Consider the following 19,671-nt stretch of genomic DNA (forward strand, 5'->3'; position numbering starts at 1 on the left):
CAAGAATTAATAACAATGTAATTTGTCTATTAAAAACTCACAAGTATTGACTCTATTACTCACCATTTATCTTTTATCTCAACCAACTTCCATTTTTTTTTCCCAAAGAGATCCCTGACCCTATATAATTCCTACTCTAAACATCAACCCTATACCATTTATAATCAAACCTTATTTGCTGTCCCTAACCGTGAGGAAAAACATTGTTGGGATTGGGAATGTTTTCTTCTAGAATTTCCAGCTGTTGTGTGGGTGATATTCTTTGTATGGAATCCTGTAGAACTGAAATGATTAAGTTCAAGATTACTGTCTAATATAATTGCAAATATGATTTTTCTGAAATTCTCATTTGGTTTTCTGGACATACATTATAACGAGTTTCCAGTTAACTGAGGTGGGATCAAATTTGAGAAGCTTGTACTCCAAATTGATCTTAAAGTAGAGCTGGTAGAATCATAATGCCATATATACCAGGTGGAATCATTGTGAGACCCCATAATTTTCTTTGAACTTAAAAAAATTACTGGAAGAAAACTTATTTCTCATTGTGGAAAAGAGGAACTTTTTCAAATATACATATATTCAATGAAAGGCATGATAGAGACAAAATTATTTATGAGGAAAAGTAAAGTAATTTCTAATTTTTTTTTCTTCTTTCTGTCCCAAACCAGTTGACTCCTGGTATTAGAGAGAAATTCTGAATTTTTTTAACAACATGGTTCAATTTAGAGAAGGATAACTAATGTCCAAATCTAAGGTCTTCCTGATTTTATCTTTAACCAAAAGAAATAATGAAGTCAATTCTGCTTTATCTAGTATAAATTCAGTAGTTTCGATACGTAAAACAACTTTTATGTATACTGCAAATAAGTAACTATATTGAGAGGTTCTGTAAAATCTCTTAGTACCATGAGACTCTCATACAATTCTGCCTTTTGGACAGAATTACAAGAGCTTTGTTCTATTTAATTAAATCTTATGATTTATAATATGCCTATCTTGATTTATTTGCATCAGTATAAAGTCTATGGGCTTCAGCTATTGGTGTGTCACATACAATTTGGGAAATGATCCAAGTAGTTTTCTTTATAAGGTTAATTCTATTGCTTTTGAGATAATTGCTATTAATCTCATGTTCAAAATTAGCACAAGGTCTTTGCCAAGGTTCATTTTCTTCCCAAATTTTTTAAATTATTGTTAAATAATCATGAGTGAGATACATTCTAATCTCTGCTGTGGTCCACACCTGCTTATTGATGAAGTCTCAATTTTCATTTTAAGATTAATTCAGAAACCTTTTCCATATAAGTTTTTAAAGTTGTACTCGGTTTATGTGTTTAAAAAAATTTATTCTAACATAATATCTTCCCTCTGAAAAAAAAAGTTCCTGTAGGGGAAATTCTGGACTGCAATATGACTATAATGCATTTAAGATTTGGATCCACATGATTCATATGTGCATTTGGTAATTTCTTTTCCACCAAAGTTAAATCTTTCTTAGGTACAGCTGTTAATTCCCTGGAACTATTTACATCGTTTTCAACATCTAAGGTTTCAATTAAATGAATTATTTAATTAGGTATTATCCCAAAGTGAGACATAAATTGTAAATGTCTAGTAGCAATCTTTAAATTCATTAAGAGTCTACAATCAGTCTCTCATAATTTGCACTTCTTGTGTTCTAATTTTCTATAAGCCTGTTTTATAATCTAGGCAATGATAAACTTCCTGTGCTGTATTTTTTTCAGAAGAAATTTTAATCCGCATTTAGATAAAAATTTCTTAATTTTTTGAGACATTCTTTCTAAAGTATCTGCATTTGAATCAGATAGCAACACGTTATCCATGTAATGGTAAATTATATATAAAGGAATTTTTTTATGTATTATTTCCAATGGCTGACTTACAAAATATTGGCACAATGTGAGGCTATTGAGCATTCTCTGTGGATATGCATTCCATTGATATTTTCTTGTATGACGAGAATTATCATAAGTAGATACTGGGAAGGCAATGTTTTCTCTTTCTTTTTCTTGTAAAGTTAAAGTGAAGAAACACTTTTTTAAATCAAGAATAATAAGAGGCCAGCATTTAGGTAATAGGGAAGACAAAGGAATGCTAGATTGTAGATGCCTCATAAGTTGAAGTACCTTACTGACATCTCTTAGTTCTGTCACCATTCTCCATTTTCCAGATTTCTTTTTAACAACATATATAAGAAAATTCCATGGGTTGTTTGATTCTTCAATATGGTGAACATCTGGTTGCTTCTAATGCCTCTTCAAACCATGTCGTGTTTTGTTTCACTTGAGATAGGGTTCAAATTACTAAGAATTGACTCTCTGCCTCTTGATGAGGTCAATTCATATGCCTAGATTATGGATAGTTACATCCAAACCCATGCCCAGTAATTCTTCAATTATGATATTAGTTATCTTTATTCTTAACTTTGGTCTTTGGTCATTTAAATAAGTAGGCCAAACATGTTTCCTTTTTTCTATTGCAATTTTTATTTAATCTTCAATGTTTATTCCATCATCTAAAATAGCATTGATTTTTACAACAGGACTGGATACTCTATTTGCTAACCTATCATCAATTTTAACTGATTTTGATTGTCAAATTCAACATTATGAACTCTTTCAGATAATTTTTCAGCACCTTTCAACATAGATTGAATTTTCATCTCTCAAATTAATTCTGTCATTTTCAAGGGTATTAATTTTTTCAGCTTTTTATTTTCAGTAGTATAAATCCTTTCAGATGGATGTTCATTATTAATTCATACACAATATTAATTTGAAAAGTGCCTCATTTGTGGCTTTGCTATGAAACCATTTTCTTTAAGAATATAATATGAAAAACAAAACTAAGACCCATTATCATTAAATGGATAGTCATTTGACAAGAAACTGCCCTTGCCTAGACTTTTTGATGATATGCTTTACAAACTGAACTGGCAGGACTAACCAAAAACAACTGCAGAACTTCTCTCAAGAAGGTGAGACAGTTCTTCAGGGTCTGCATCATAAACAGTCTGCTAGACATTCTGCTGAATATAGACGAAAGTGACTAAAACAATGCCAATTTAAGGAAAACAGTCTTTCAAATTTAATGCTTCATGGCAAAAATCTGCCAGGTCCTATGGGCCTGTAGGATGAAGAAAAGTGTCCCAGAACTTTGAGTGACTATACAGGTTGTGAGATGTCTCTGTCTTTTCAACTTTTTGAAGTTGCTTACAATGCAATTTTGTTTTGCTTAGATAATATTATATCCTTCTGGGGCCTTTGATGTGATTAAAGACAGATAGTTATAGTTTTACTTTGTCATTATAACAGAGAAATTATATATAAAAATTTATAATCACAAAGTAGTTATGTAACTGAATTTCTTGTTAGATACCTGTTTTGTCATATGCAATTTTACTATGTTAAAGTTAAACCATTCCTTTTAATTTAGAAAGAAAATGGGAGATATATGGGATCCCCCTCTCTATTCTATGAATATATTTTATTAACAGTGGTTCATAAAGAAGCTGTTTAGACTATCATCTGGCCTGTCATAGATCAAAGGTGATTTTTTATTAACCAATGGGGGAGTCAATCAGATGCCAGTTAGCATCCCAAGAAGCAAAAGATAACAATCAATGCATCTTGTGGAAAATATAAAATAATAGAAATGGTTCACTTAAGAGGTAATAGTTAGTTAATAAGAAGACTGAGCTACTATGTCAAAGAATGTCTAATTCTTTATTATGAGCTAATCTGTCAAAAAATCCATTATGTTTCAGAATGGTAATTTTATAAATTGTTTCTTGTACAGGTGGATGATGAAAATCCAGACAGGGAACCAACAGGAGAGAGAATATTTGTGTAAATATAGGATGATCAGTTGGGTAGAGAATATTTGTAGGTACAGGGACCCAGACACTTATCTCTCCCAGGGCTGTTGGATCAAGGCTCTGGTGCTCATAGGTGCAGTGGAGGATGGTTGCAGTTGTGGGAAGACAGTTTCCAGGTCTCGGAAGCTTTTCTGGGTGTGTGTGGGTTTCAGGATATACCTCCAGGAGCTAGGGTCTAGGGAGTAAGACCCACCAGCTGGAAATCAAGATGCTCCCCTCTCCTTGGGCTGCCAGAGACAAAGCAACAGTGGTCATGGATGTTGTGAGAGATAGTTGTGGGTGTGGGGAGAGTGCACACAGGCCTCTGGAACTTTACTAAGTGGGGGTGGGACACAGAATATTCCTAGGGGATATAGGGTATAGCAAGCTGAGCCCTCCAGTCAGAAACCCAGACACTAACATCTCTAGGGTAGGTCCAGTCAAAAACTCTGATGGTCAGAGATGTGGTTGGGTATGACTGTTAATTCTGTCTTTGTATTAGGGCATCTTTGTTTGATTGTCATTTTTTATTTGAAAAAATATAACATTTTATTTTTTTTAAATATTTATTTATTTATTATGTAAACAATATTCTGTCTGTGTATATGCCTGCAGACCAACAGAGGGCACCAGACCCCATTACAGATGATTGTAAGCCACCAAGTGTCTGCTGGGAATTGAACTCAGGACCTTTGGAAGAACAGACAATGCTCTTAACCTCTGAGCCATCTCTCCAGCTCTATAACATTTTATTTTATAAATATTTTTTTCATGTGTGTGTGGCTGTATCAGAGATCTGACTATTCTGTAACCATGAAAAACCTAGATACTCCCTTATATTAATTATCTCCCCAGTTGTTTAATGACAGCACTAACAAATGAACAGACTATATTGTGTAATTACTTGAGAATTATTTCAAATAAATTTGTCTTTAGTAGGAGATACTGGTAAATACATACATCATTCTTTTGATGCATTTTTATTTCATTCAAAATAAATTATTTTGTCATATAATATATCTTGTATGTCCTAATTATAGTTTCCCAATCATCTACTTTTCCAAGGTCCTCTTCTCATTCCTTCCTCTCCAGATTCACTGTTTTTCTGTCTCTCATTAGAAAAGAACAGGCTTCTAAGAGATAACAACCAAACTTGACAAGAAAAAATATAAAAAGTAGAAACAAAAAACTACCATAGTGAAGTTGGAGCTACAATACCACAGGACAAAATGGGTCCCAAGAGCAGGCAAGATCTACTCTTTCTCTTGATCAGAATTTTCAAAAATGTAATAAGTTAACAGTATATAATATATGCTTTTAAAAACAACAAATATTAAATACTATATAATATATAATATACACACAAAGGACCTGGTTCAAATCCACAAAGATGATGTGTGTCCTGCTGCAGGCTCTGTGAGCTCATGTGTGCCCTTCTTAGCTGATTCAGACAGAAATGTTCTTCTGCTGTACTTCATCTCTTCTAAGTCTTAAAATTTTTCTGCCTACTTTATTGTGAGTGGAATTTGATGGAAACCTCAATTTAGACTCCACATAATGTCTGTGTGTACATCTCTGCATCTGCTTACATCGACTTTAAGAAGATGCCTGTGTGATAATGACCGGTTAAGCCATTGATCAAGGAACACAACAGAATATCGTTAAAAATCAATTTATTAATTTTTGGCAAAAGTAATGTTTAGCTTTACCCTATATTCAGGATCATCTAGTATTTGGTTCTTGAATACCCATGAAGTGTTGGTGTGGGGTCCTTCTCATGGATGGGTCTTAGATCAAATCAGATATTTTTTTGGCTAATATCACATGTCCTACGTCGCTATTGAACTAGTGTAATTTGCAGGCAGAAGAAATTATAGTTCAAGCATTTTGTGGCTGGGTTGTTTTTTCCACATTTCTCTTTCAGTAACTTGCAATACTTTCCCATATCAAGGAGAGTAGAACATGATGGTGAGGGCTCTCTGTAGGGACTGCCTTGTCTCTTCTATTTTCAATGATTTGTGTGGGTCTTTTCTTGGCAATGGTGCCTGTTGGTAGTTTGTGGATAGCAGAGTTTTAGCAACATCTTAAGTTTTGGGGGGATATATGCGTCCTCTTTGGGTTACAACTCAATCAAATGCAATCAAACCCCACCATTAAAAATCTTGCCTGTTAAACGAGATTGCCAGCTGAGACTCCATGTCCTCATTAATATAAATCTTCACTAGGATCAATTTTATAGATTCTATGAAGTTTCAACTACATTGGGTTTCCACAACACATGACAAAACATTCTTCCAAATCAAGCTATCTCTCTCTGAGCTCTCTCAGTCTACCCCATCTGTTAAAGTCATTCTCCAAATCTATTCATCTCTACCTAAAATCTTTCACTCTAACCCCATGTCAAACTCCCTCTTCCAGATCTAGCCATCTCTCTCTAAACTTTATTTCTACCCCATACCTCACAACCTGACCTCGTACACTACTGTCCTCATTCACATGGAAAAATACCCCTGAAAAATCTATTCTATAACCCCTTTCCAGGTAAATAACCTTGCTCCCTGCATCACCACTTCCAAATGCTTCTTTACACAACTGCTATGTCTACATGACACTACTTATTGTTTAATGATCAATTTCAATTTCCCTTTATAAGTAAATAGATATCATATTCATCTTTCTGGATCATGGTTACTTAAGTCAGTATGATTTTTTTCTATTTCTATTGATTTGCTTGTAATTTTCATGATGCCATTTTTTTAACAACTGATTAGTATTCCATTGTGCAGATGTACCATATTTTCTGCTAAGGGACCTATATTGTTTTAAGTTTCCAGATCTTATGAAAAACCATTAAAAATATTGTTGAGACAGTAACCATCTAGTAGGAAGGAGTATCCTTAGGTTATGTGCCCTTTAGTATCATAACTGGGTCTTGATATTGTTTTATTTCCAACTTCAAAACTAATAAGCCTATTGATATTGATAGTGGTTGTACTAGATTGAACTCCCACAAACAGTGGAAGATAGTTATCCTTGTTAAACATCCTCTCCAACATGTGTTATTGATAATTTAAAATCTACTCTCCATCTTGTATTTAGTTTGGATAAGGTTTTGTCTACCCTGTAGAATTTTTTACAGAATCAACTATTTTATTGATTTTAGCACATATTTTGATGATTTCTTGCTTTTTTTTACTCCTTGTAGGTGTGATTACTTCTTTCTATTATAGATTATTTCTATTTCAGATGTACTATTAGGTTTTATTTTTGTTTGTTTATAGTCATATAATTCTAGGAACATGCTTATTACCAATGCTTTCATTTTATCTCATAATTTTGAGTATGTAGTTTTATTTTCTCAATAATTTATTTAATTTTCCATTATTTCCATCTTTACCCATACTTTATTCATTAGAATTTGTTAAGTTTCCATTAATTTATAAGCTTGCTATGTTTTCAGTTGTACTTCCTAACCTGCCTCAATCCATGGTGGTCTGATAGGATACAGATTTATTTGAATTTTCATTCATATACTGAGAAATGTTTTTTGTTCAAATATATGGTAAGTTTTAGAGAATCTTCCATGAGGTTCTGAGAAAACATGTTTAATGTTTGGGTGGAATTTTCTGTAGATATCTTAATTTAATTTAGTTTATAAATCCCTGTTAATTCCAGTATTTTGTTTAGTGTTTGGCTAGATTGCTAGTAGGTCCTTCTGGTCAGAAGCTGCTGTATAACATGTCCTAACATCTCCTTCCTGGCTCAAAAACATACTAAACTTCCTGTTCTTTACCTCCCCCTTTTAAAAACAGAATTCAAGGCCTGGTGGAAAGACCTTATCTGAAACAGTCCCTAAATCTGGATGCCTAGTTTATTTCTAGTATGACTCCTGCCCAGGGGTCGTTCCTACCACTGTAAGATGGACCAACTATCCTTAATTAGCTATCTAGAAATGGCCTCAAGGCATATAGATAGGCCAATGTAATTGTGATTGAGATAGTTCTCAACCAGATTCCTTTGTCTTGGTTGTGTCAAGTTGACAACTGAGCTTAAGTTTTAAGGAACATACTTAACCATAATAAAAGCAATCAGTATACAATAAGCCAATAACCAAAATCAATTTAAATGGAGAGAAACTAAAGAGATCCCACTGAAATCAGAAACAAAACAAGGTTGTCCAATCTCTCCATATCTGTTCAATGTACTACTTGAGGTTCTAATTAGAGCAATAAAGCAACAGAAGGAGATCAAGAGAATAGAGACTGGAAAATAAGAACTCAACCTCTCACTATTTGCTGATGATACGATAGTTTACATAAGTGACCACAAAAATTCTACCAAGGAACTTCTACAACTCATAAACATCTTCAGTAATATAAACGGACAAAAGATTAGCTCGAAAAATCATTAGCCCTCCTTTACATAGATAATAAATGGGCTGAGAATGAATTCAGAGAAACATAACTCTCCACAATAGCCCCAAATAACATAAAATATCTTGTAGTAACACTTACCAAACAAGTGGAAGACCTGTACAACAAGAATTTTAAATCTTTGAAGAAAGAAATAGAAGAAGACACCAGAAAATGGAAAGATTTTCCATGCTCTTTTGCATAGGCAGAATTAACATAGTAAAAATGGCAATCTTACCTAAACCAACCTACAGATTCATTGTTATGTCCAGGAGAATTTTTTTACAGACCTTGAATAAACAATACTCACCTTCATATGGAAAAGCAAAAAACACAGAATAACAAATAACAACCCTGGACAATAAAGGAGCTTCTGGAGGCATCAATATTCCTGATTTCAAACTTTTCTACAGAGCTACAATACTAAAAACCTTTGAGTATTGGCATAAAATCACACAGGAGGACCAATGGAACCAAATCTAAAACTCAAATATCAATCCACATACCTACAAACATTTGATTTTGACAAATAAGTAAAACATATAAAATTGAAAAGAGAAAGCGTCTTCAACAATTATTGCTGGCATAATTGGATATCAAGATGTAGAATGAAAGTAGATCCATATTTATTGCCATGTACAAAACTCAAGTCCAAATGGATCAAAGACCTCAAAGTAAAAGCAACCACACTAAATCTCATAGAAGAAAAAATAGGAAGTACATTTGAAAACACTGGCACAGAAGTGTACTTCCTAAATATAACCCCGGTAGCACAGACAATGAGGGAAACAATTTATAAATGGGACCTCCTGGAACTATGTGGCTTCTGTAAATCAAAGACCCAGTAAACAATACAAATGGGCAGCCTATAGAATGGAAAATTGTCTTCACTAACCCCACATTAGACAGAGGACTGATCACCAATATATACAAAGACTTCAAGAGAGTGGCCATCAAAAGAACAAATAATCTAATAAAAAGGGTGTATAGACCCAAACAAAGGTATCTAAAATGACTGAAAGACACTTAAGGAAATGCTCAACATCTTTAGCCATCAGATAAATGTAAATCAAAACAGTTCTGAGATTCCATTTTACACCTATAAGAACAGCCAAAATCAAAAACACTGATGGCAACTTATACTGGGGATAATATGGGGTAAAGGCAACTCTCCTCTGTTGCTGGTGAGAGTGAAAACTGGTACAGATGCTTTAGATATTAGTAGGGTGACTTCTCAAAAAATTATGAAACAATCTACTTCAAGACCCAGCAATGCCACTTTTAGGTATATGCCCAAAGGATTTTCAGTCCTACAACATGTGCTCTACTATGTTCATAGCAGCATTATTTGTTATAGCCAGAATTTGGGAACAACCTAAATGCTCCTCTATCAAAAAGCGAATAAGGAAAATGTAGTACATTTACACAATGGAGTACTACACAGCAGAAAAAAATGACATCTAGAAATGGATGTATCAAGAGAACAGCATATTGAGTGAGGTAACCCAGACTCAGAAAGACAAAAATAAAATGTACTCACTCATAAGCGACTTTTAGACCTAAAGTAAAGATAAAATACACTACATTTCACAATCCCAGAGAACCTATACAACAAAGCAAACCCTAAGAAAAATATACATGGTTGCAATCTACATGGGAAATAGAAATAAACAAGACCTTCTGAGTAAATTGATAGTCTTAAATTCATGGGAGAGGATAGAAGCAGAAGGGGAAAAAAAGAAAGAGTAGCAGAGAAAAATATAGAGGTCAATAAAAACAGTTTTTAAAAAAAGTTATCAATATACCGCCAGGAGGTTTGAGGCCCTCCTCGTTTCAAAGAAGGAATGTTGATAGATCAAAATTTAATCAGGTCATATACAAATAACCAAAGTTTCATATTCAGAAAATTTATGAGTGTATCAGCCTGCTGTGTCTAATGAGATGTTTTACATCACTGTTTTTTAACCTCTGGATCTTATAAACTTCCCTCTTTCTTTAAAAACTCCAAACTTCCTTTCTTCTCTAACATCACCCACAGTGGACCAGAAAGTCTCCAAGCTTCTTTTCCTCTACTCATACTACTTCAGCTTCCAATACCTGCAGGAATTTCATGTAAGCATACCAGCTAAGCAGGTAAGGGAAATAGGTAAGCCAACTGAGCACCAGCATTACTCCCTCATCTCTTCTGATCCCAATCTCTAAGTATTATCCCTACCTCTGCAATAGAACACATGCTTCCTTACCTTTACATATGCCTGCATCTCCTGTGGATCTCGTGGATCTCATATACTTTCACATCCTAACCTCCTTCTCCCCACTTAATGCTTTATCATAGTGCCCAGCTACAAGAGGTTTTCCCTGCTAACCCAAAGACCACTTCTGTTATGAAAACAGAAAGGCTATGGATCTCCCTATCTCCTTCTGTTCCTGTAGAACTCCCTAGCCTCATCCCTAATACTATAGCAGATTCTTGGTGGGAGCCTTTATTCACTGTCTCCCCACTGTCCTAGGTGATGTAATAAGTAGCTTCTGGTTGGACACTTTGTTTTTCTAACTCCTGTAAAGTCTTTAATACCTAGCATACCTTCATTCCTAATAATCAATTCCCAACATTCATAAATATATTAGAAGTGGTATAAGTTGTTGTTTTTTTTTTTTTTTTTTTTTTTTTTGGTGGGAGGGGAGGAGCGCGACAGTGTCATGATGAATTTCCCTTGAAGAAAATTCTAGAGACAAGAATCAAGGTGCAGATCTGGTTTAATATGCATGTTCAATGGCATATATACATACATTACCCAACCAAGTTCATATCTAATTGCTCTGCAGTGAGTTAAAATGACCCATAGCCCATTCTGTAGAGGTTGTGCAGAGTGACCAATATGTCCAGGTACTATGTCTGTAGACTAGGAGCTGGAGGGAAAAAAACCCTCAGCATTGGAATGAAATCTGAGGATCTCTAGTTAGTTAGGACTCCATTATGTGTCACCTAGCATTCCAGAGACTTAGGTCTTTTCCAGATATTGCAGGAGGTGTTGGTGCTTCTCAGGTTTCCCTTCTTTAGGAATACTACCTGAACAGAGCTTGACTCCTCAAACTGTAATGACAATGGCTACAACTACCAGGTGCAAAGAAAAACTCTAGTTGTCAATACAGAGTCATCACACTCTCCAAAAACCCATAGAAGAAATAAAACACAAGAAGCAAAATATCCACCAAACAAGGACAAATCTAGAAATTAGCACCTAGACCCATAATCATTCCAACCCCAGATGCATAGATGCCAGTGTAAGAATACAATCAATAAAATCCAGGGAAAAAACCTTACACTAGAAGCCAGCTATCCTATCACAAAAGGCCCTGTATATTTCAACATAGGGGATTCACAAGAAAGCATTTAAAATAGGCAGTATGAAGATGATACAGTCCATAAAAAGAAAATTAATACATTCTCTAAAGAAAGCCAGCATCAGAAAAATATTCAAACCTAGAAGTGAAAATAGAATCAATAAAGAAAACAGAAACTGAGGGAATTCAGAAAATGAAATAAGGAACTATAAAGGCAAGCTTCACCAACAGAGAGCAAGAGGTGAGTGAATCTCAGGCACTGGAGATGTAGTAGAAGAAATGGATAAATCAGTCAAAGAAAAGGTCAAATCTAAAAGACTCCCAACAAATAACATCCAGGAAATCTGGTACAGTAGAAAATGGTTAAACCTAAGAATATAGGTATAGACTAAAATAAAAATCCTGATCAAAGATCCAGAAAATATTTTCAACTAAGTCATGGAATAATATTTACTTAAGAAGGAGATGTTAATAAAGATACAAGATGATTAAAGACCACCAAATTGACTGAACCAGAAAAAAAAGTGTATTCGCCATGTTAAAATGCCAAAACTAAACATGCAGCACAAAGGAAGAATATTAATAATTACAAGGAGAAAGAGCAGGTAACATACAGGCAGAACTTTGAGAAATGTACATGACCTCTACACAGAGACTGTAGAGCTGGAAGGGTTTAGGGTGAGGTCTAGCAGACTCTAAGAGAGTGTAATTCCAGAATAGAACACAAGCACAGCAAAACTTTCGATCACCATAGATTGAGAAAATTCCATGATAAAGGAAAATTTAACAATATCTATCTAGAAATTGATTTCTATAGATTTTGATAGACGAAAAACTTTAATCTTAAAAGGTTAGCTCTTACAATAAAGACACAGGGAATAAATTATCTTATGAAAGCAAAATTAAAGGAAGGGAAACACAGTTGTTCACTGGGTAAAGCACTTGTGACGAAAGCCTGACTACTTGAGTTACAAATGTCAGAGCATAGAAAATACCTGGATTTACATGAGAAAATATTATCAATGTTACCATCACTATGCTATTTCTTTAAATACTTTTGCATATACAATCTTTATATTGTACATGAACATGGTTTCTTTTCTAAATTTCTTTTGTTATTCTTGATTTTTTATTAACATTTTCATTTAGGTTTCTCCTACTTTTCTTGACTTACCAGGCTAACCATTCCTGTATTTGGTTGTCTTAGCTCTGGCTTTATCTTTTCTAAGATGACAAGTTTTGAAGAGTAATATTAGTAACCCCCAAACCCAAAAACAAAGACAACAACAATTTATTCAGACATATGAACTCTACATTGGATGTTTATTACACATCTTAGATATACCCTTTTGTACTCTCAGTTGCTAATAAGTTTGGACTTCTACATTTTATTCTATCAACTTTTGCATAAACCATATTATTCATCTTGATTGACTGAAAATTTAATATTCTATTAGAATATTAAATATATTATAGTAGAATATAATTAGACCAATGACACTGTATTCATTCTTAATTTTTATTGCCTCTCCTATGTAGTTCTGTATCACTTAGATTCTGTTGACTCATATTGTAAATTACGTTATAGTTCCAGCCTACTTTTGCCATCCACTGATGCTGCCAAAATCAGAGACACTGTAACTGTTAACCTTATTTATGTAATTCATTACCCTTAAATATGGCAAAGTCATGTAATTTTTTAAAAAGCAATAAAACCCAAGCGTACTATGACATTACCAAACTTTAAACTATAATATTAAATTATAAAGAACTGAGAATGAAGACAATGTAGTCATTACAGCCTTCTTAAAACAAAATAACACATACACACATGCCAGTTCCTTCAGTATTCTCTGACACACTCCAGTCTGACAGTAATTGAACAATTTTGGGGTTTTGGAAAAAGATCATATGTTGTCTCTTCAATAGATTTTTTAATCTCCATTCGTTATCGAAACATAACACTGTCGTCTGCAAAGTTTTCATTTTAGAACCATACAATATACCTACAAAAAAGCATTCTGCCAAAAAGGCAAGAAGAAACAGAAAACAAGGAACAAAACTCAAAAGCAACAAAGAAAAATTCAAGAGCCATTATATAGTATTTTCAACATCACAAATCAGAGAATTTGAAATACCAAGATTTCAGTTTAAAACTACAATGAACATTATTAAATTAAATTGAATTAAGTCAAAGCAATATTTCTCTATTAGAACCCAATTATCCTACCACAGCATTCCCAGAATATTTCAACAAAGGTGAAGCACAACAAAAATACCTTAAAATCAATTGTAGAAACCAACTGTTTAAGGAAGTAAATAAAAATTTTCAAGACCTGAAATGGAAATAGATGAAATAAATGAAATACAAACTGAGTGGATTTTGAAATGAAACATCTGTAGAAGCAAACAATAACTACAGCTTCAAGTGTCTCCAGCAAATTATAAGATACAGAAAAGAGAATCTCAGGCATTGAAGACAGAAGAAATAGATATGTTGGTAAAAGGAAAATGTTAACCTAAAGAACTCTTGAAACAAAATATTAGAAATCTGGGACACTGTGAAAAGTCTAAACCTAAGAATTGCAGGAATAGAATCAAATAAAAAATTCCTTCTTAAATGCCACAAAAGCATTTTCAACAAAGTCATGAAATAAAATTTTCCTCATCTCTAGAGAGTTGGCTTACTTGCATGGGAAAGGCCACTGATTTAAAGTAGAACAGACTTAATTTCTATCCCCCTTTGTCCTACTTCTAACTTCTTGCATCCTTCTACCCTCTCCACTCTCATGATCTATAGAACTCTACGTAAGGTCTCTTTACTAGTCCCTGACCTAATGTACCTGCATCTTCCAAGAGAATGATTGAAAATGAACAGGCATGTAGAACTCTTCTTGGTGTTCTAGGAAAGGGAAATAACTTATACAAAAGCAATTATGTAAATGTCAATATGTTCCTAGGAGTTTCTGATAAATAAAAAAGAACAAATAATAAAACAAAAAATAAAACAAAATCATTTTCCTAACCTAAAGAAAGAGATGTTCATAAAAATATAAGATGTATACAAAATATTAAAAGTGTTTTACCAGAAGAAAAAATTCCCTCATCGTATTACAATTCCTTTCTAAAATATATAGAACACAGAAATAAAATTAGTAGTTGCAAGGGGAAAACATCAAGTAATGTATAAAGACAGACCTATTAGAATTACACTTGGAAACACTAAAGACGAGACAGTCCTCCATATATGTGCTGCAGACTCTAAGAGACCATTCATACCAGACTAATCTACTAGAACCATAAAAACTTTCTATCACCATAGAATGGCAAAATAAGATAATTTAGAATAATGTCAAAATTAAACAATGTTTATAGACAATTGTATCTGTACAGAAGGTGCTGGCAGGTAAGTATGATCCTCTTCGTAAAAGGGTATCTACACACATGAAAACAAGGAACAAATAATCTCACATCAGTAAAACTTGAAGAAAGGAAGAGCACACACATACACACACACACACACACACACACACACATTCACATTCACACAAATACACCACTACTACCACCAGCACCACAAAGAGATACAACCAAATAAGAAGAATCAACAATCATTGGTCACTGATATCTCTTAATATCAATGGTCTCAATTTCACAATAAAAGTCATAGACTAAAGGCTGTGATCACAGTCCCTGCTTATTTCAATGACTCACAGCGACAGACCACTAAGGATGCTGGCCAGATAGCTGGGCTGAATGTACTTAGAGTGATTAGCAAACTCACAGCAGCTGCCCTGGTGTATGTTCTGGACAAATCCAAAGATAAAGTCACTGCTGTGTATGATTTAGGTGGTGGAACCTTTGACATTTCTATCCTGGATATTATGGATGGAGTGTTCAAGGTGAAATCCACCAATGGGGATGCTTCCTTAGGTGGTGAAGACTTTGACCAGGCTTCGTTGAGGCATATTGTCAAGGAGTTCAAGAGGGAGATAGGGGTTGATTTGACCAAAGACAACATGGCCCTTCAGAGGTTTCTCGAAGCTGCTGAGAAGGCTAAGTGTGAACTCTCTGACTCTGTACAGACTGACATCAACTTGCCATTTTTTACAATGGATGCTTCTGGACCCAAGTATTTGAATATGAAGGTAACTCAACCTCAGTTTGAGGGCTTCATCACAGATCTAATCAAGAGAACTATTGCTCCAAGCCAGAAGGCTCTGCAAGATGCCAAAGTCAGCAAGCATGACCGAGGATAAGTGATTCTGGTTGGTGGCATGACAAAGATGCCCAAAGTTCAGCAGACTGTGTAATATATTTTTGGCAGAGTTCCAAGTAGAGCTGTGAATCCTGATAAGGCTGTAGCCATCGGACCTTCTATTCAGGGAGGTGTGCTGGCTGGTGACGTCACAGATGTGCTGCTCCTGGATGTCACTCCCCTCTCTCTGGGTATTGAGACTCTGGGAGGTGTCTTTTCCACACTTATTAAGAGGAACACCACAATTCCAGCCAGAGAGAGCAAAATATTTTCTACCGCTGCTGATGGACAAACTCAAGTAGAGATTAAAGTGTATCAGGGAGAGCAAGAGATGGCTGCACACAACAAACTTCTAGGACAGTTCACCTTGGTTGGAATTCCCCCAGCCCTTCATGGAGTTCCTCAAATTGAAGTTGCGTTTGACATTAATGCCAATGGTATTGTACATGTTTCTGCCAAAGATAAAGGAACAACAGATTGTGATCCAGTCTTCTGGTGGATTAAGCAAAGATGACATTAAAAATATGATTAAAAATGCAGAGAAATATGCTGAGCAAGACCGGAGAAAGAAGGTACATGTGGAAGCAGTTATCATGGCTGAAAGAATTATTCATGACACAGAAACCAAGATGGAAGAATTCAAGGACCTTGATATACCTGCTGATGAGAGCAACAAGCTAAAGGAAGAGATTTCTAAAATAAGAGAACTCCTTGTTCGGAAGGACAGTGAAACAGGAGAAAACATTAGACTGGCAGCATCTTCACTTCAGCAGGCATCACTGAAGCCCTTTGAGATGAAATATAGTTGACATCTCCAGTTGAGATGATGTATGACATCTCCAGTTGAGATGATGGCATCTGAACTGGAAGGTTCTGGAAGTTCTGGTATTGGGGAACAGAAGGAAGACCAGAAGCAGGAGAAACAGTAACAGTGGCAAGTCATTGAGAGAGGCCAGAAGGACAACAGGAAGCTTGGGCGTAAAGGGACATCCATCTGTTGCATCTGTGACAAACACATCAACATCATGTATAGCTAAGACTTAATAATATAGAGTTATAAGTTATTGCAAGAAAATGGATCTAAGAAGAAAAATGTAGCCATTTTAATATCTTACAAAATAAAAATTGAATGAACATTAATCAAATATGGTAGAGGGAATGACACCACATACCCATTAAAGGAAAGATCAACTAAGACAGCATTTTTAAACTTAGCTTTTATTCACCAAACAGAAGGGTAGCTATGTTTTATAATACATAACAAAATAAACAATAAAAATACTACTGTAATTTAAATCACAAAGTGATCCATACACTTTGATAATGGAAAACTTTGCTAATGAACTCTCAATAATGGCCAGATTTTACAGAAAAAATATTAATAGAAAAAGTGAAGCTAACAGTTGTTAAAAACCAATGGAACAAAACAAACATTTATAGAATCTTCCATCCAAACAGAAGATAAAACTGTCCACATTCTGAAACACAAAACAAGTCTCAACAACTGCAAAAAATTGCAATAACTCCTGGCTTTTAAAAATACAACCATGGATTAGAACTAGAAATCAAACAAAAGACAATACAGAATTTTTGTATACTCATAGAAATTGAGCAACTCATTGCTAAATAAAAACTGTGTCAAGAGAGAAGCAAAGAAAAAATCAAAGATGTTCAACAATATAATGAAAAAATTAACAACATACTCAAATGTATGTGACAATTAAAGCAATGCTAATAGCTAAGTTCACAGTAGTAAGTGCCTTCATTACATTATCAGAGAGATTTGGTGCTAGTAACTGAACGTTCCACGTGACATTTCTAGAACAAGAAAGAAGCACATCCAAAAGCTGTGGAAGACAAAAAATAATCAAACCGAGTGTTGAAATCAATAAAATAGAAAGAAAGTAAACAATGCAAAGTATCATTGAAAAACAGAGTTAATTCTTGGAGAAAATTAACTTGATATACATAACCTCATTAAAATTAACCAAAGAATGTAAAAATAATATCCATATTTTAAAATCAGATACATAAAAGGGACATAACAACTTACACCAGAAAATTCGTAGTAACCATAAAAATTCCAGTGGGGAACTCCTAGCTTTCAATGATGAAGCTGTATATAAGATTAACTAAGAAAAATAGTAAACTTCCTATCTTTCTATTTTTTTGTTTTTAGTAAAGATGTCTCCTTTGTTTGTCTCTGATAACTTTTATTACTTTATAAATAATAAGAATCAAAATTTTCACTTTCTCCCCTTCTCCCACTTCCCTCCTGCTCCCCCTCCAGTGCTAAGAGAGGGCATGGTCACTGTGGGAAGTCCACAGCCCTCCCCCCTCCATCCAGGCTTAAGAAGGTATGTATCCAAACAGAATAGGATCCCAAAAAGCCAGTAAATGCAGTAAAGACAAATCACTGTGCCATTATCATTGGCTTCTCAGTCTGCCTCAGTAGTGAGCCACATTCAGAGGGTCTAGTTTTGATCCCATGCTTGTTCAATCCCAGTCCAGCTGGCCTTGGTGAGTTCCCATTAGTTCAGGCACATCGTCTCAGTGGGAGGACCAACCTCTTGCGGTCCTGATTTTCTTGGTCATATTCTCCTTTCTTCTGTTGTTCACCTGGACCTAGGGAGCTCAGTGAAGTGCTGCCATGTGGGTCTCTGTCTCTATCTCTATCTGTCTCCGGACGAAGGTTCTATGGTAATATTCAAGAAAGTCATAAATCTGACTACGGGTCAAGGCCAGTTCAGGCACCTGTTCCTCCACTGCCCAGGGTCCTAGCTAGGGATATCCTTGTGGACATCTGGAAACCTTTCTAGGGTTAAGCCTCTTGCCAACCCCATAGTGCCTCCTTTAACTAAGATATCTTCTTCCCTGCTCCCAGATCTGTCCTTTCTCCATCTCAACCATCCCACTCCCCCAAGCTCTCTCTAACCTTCAACCCTCTCCTTCTACCTATGTGCCCATCAATAGAAAAATGGATAAAGAAGGTGTGGCACATATACACTTTAGAGTTCTAGTCAGCGGTAAAAAACAATGACATCTTGAATTTTGCATGCAAATGGATGGAAAAAGAAAACACTTTACTGAGTGAGGTAACCCAGACCCAAAAAGAAGAATATGGGATATACTCAGTCATAAGCGGATTCTAGCCTTAATTAAAAGTCTTTAAGCCTACTATTCGTGATCCTAGAGAAGCTAAATAAGAAGGTGAACCTGAAGAAAATTATATAATTATCCTCCTGGATATTGGAAATAGAGAAGATTGCCAGGCAACCTTTGGTGCAGGGGGGGGGAGGGGAGAGGGTTAAAGAGAAGGGAGTAGGAGAGGATTGGGGAAAGCTTGGGGGAATGGGATTGGGGGAGCGAGGAAGGATGGATATGGGAGCAGGGAAGTATATATCTCAACTAAGGGAGCCATTTTAGGGTTTGCAAGAGACTTGATTCTAGAGAGGTTTCTAGGTCCAAGGAGAGTTCCTCAGGTTGTTCCCTGGGCAGCAGAGGAGAGGGTGCATGAACTGGCCTCGTCCCATAACCATACTGATGAATATTTTGCATAACACCATAGAACCTTCATCTGGCGATGGATGGAGACAGAGACAGAGACCCACACTGGAACACTGGACTTAACTCCCTAGGTTCAAATGAGAAGCAGAAGGAGGAAGAACGTGAGCAAGGAAGTCAGGATCAGAGGGAACAATCATCTGATGATGGATGGAGATTGAGACAGAGACCCACATTGGAGCACTGGACTGAGCCCCCAAGGTCCAAATGAG

General features: G+C 35.3%; 1 pseudogene; it reads left to right on the top strand.

Moving 5' to 3' along the window:
• The first annotated feature begins 11,996 nt into the window (after positions 1-11,996).
• Positions 11,997-16,825, top strand: LOC125406712 (stress-70 protein, mitochondrial pseudogene; annotated as a pseudogene).
• Positions 16,826-19,671: the final 2,846 nt, after the last annotated feature.

The sequence above is a fragment of the Myodes glareolus genome, chromosome 5 (assembly GCF_982192425.1).
Source record: "Myodes glareolus chromosome 5, mMyoGla1.1, whole genome shotgun sequence".
Classification (NCBI taxonomy): domain Eukaryota; kingdom Metazoa; phylum Chordata; class Mammalia; order Rodentia; family Cricetidae; genus Myodes; species Myodes glareolus.